General features: G+C 52.1%; 1 protein-coding gene across 1 annotated transcript in view; it reads right to left on the bottom strand.

The window, feature by feature from the left end:
- The window catches only part of LOC111646896 (T-box transcription factor TBX19-like), a 7,683-nt gene that overhangs the window by 3,243 nt on the left and 3,876 nt on the right, over positions 1-564 (bottom strand). The gene's annotated exons all lie outside the window — the stretch shown is intronic.

Raw genomic sequence — 564 nt, 5'->3', positions numbered from 1 at the left:
AGGGAGAGGGAGAGAGAGAGAGAGAGAGAGAGAGAGGGAGGGAGGGAGAGAGAGAGAGAGAGAGGGAGGGAGGGAGAGAGAAAAAGAGAGAGGGAGGGAGGGAGAGAGAGAGAGAGAGAGAGAGAGAGAGAGGGAGAGAGAGACTGTCTGTCTGTGAGGAAGAACTCTCCTAACTGGACACCTGGCTTCAGGTTCAGCCAGGTGTTAAATCCAGGCTTCACTTCCTGTTTCCACCTGACACTCACTTTGTATTGCCACTGACTCCTGTTCACACCTGTTCACACCTTTCTTACCGGACCTGTACGAGGACACATGTGCATACCATCAATAACTTCTTCTCCAAGTCCACACCTGAGTTCACCTGCTGACGTTCATTCACACCTCGGACACCTGTGCACCTGAGCCGCCTGCGACTCGTCACGTCTGAAAGTTTGAAAAAGTCCGAGCGGCTCCGACTCAGTGAAAAACAAACAGCACATCCAGTCAGTTGATGGAGAGGAGCCATCTTTGTCTTTTGGCCCAAACACTCTTTTATCCATCTGTGTGTTCTCTCCACCCCCCCCC

The sequence above is a fragment of the Seriola lalandi genome, unplaced genomic scaffold, assembly GCF_002814215.2.
Source record: "Seriola lalandi dorsalis isolate HSWRI2012SDOR001 ecotype SW California unplaced genomic scaffold, Sedor1 jcf7180002054977, whole genome shotgun sequence".
NCBI lineage: Eukaryota > Metazoa > Chordata > Actinopteri > Carangiformes > Carangidae > Seriola > Seriola lalandi.
This window is presented reverse-complemented; position numbering and strand designations above follow the sequence as displayed.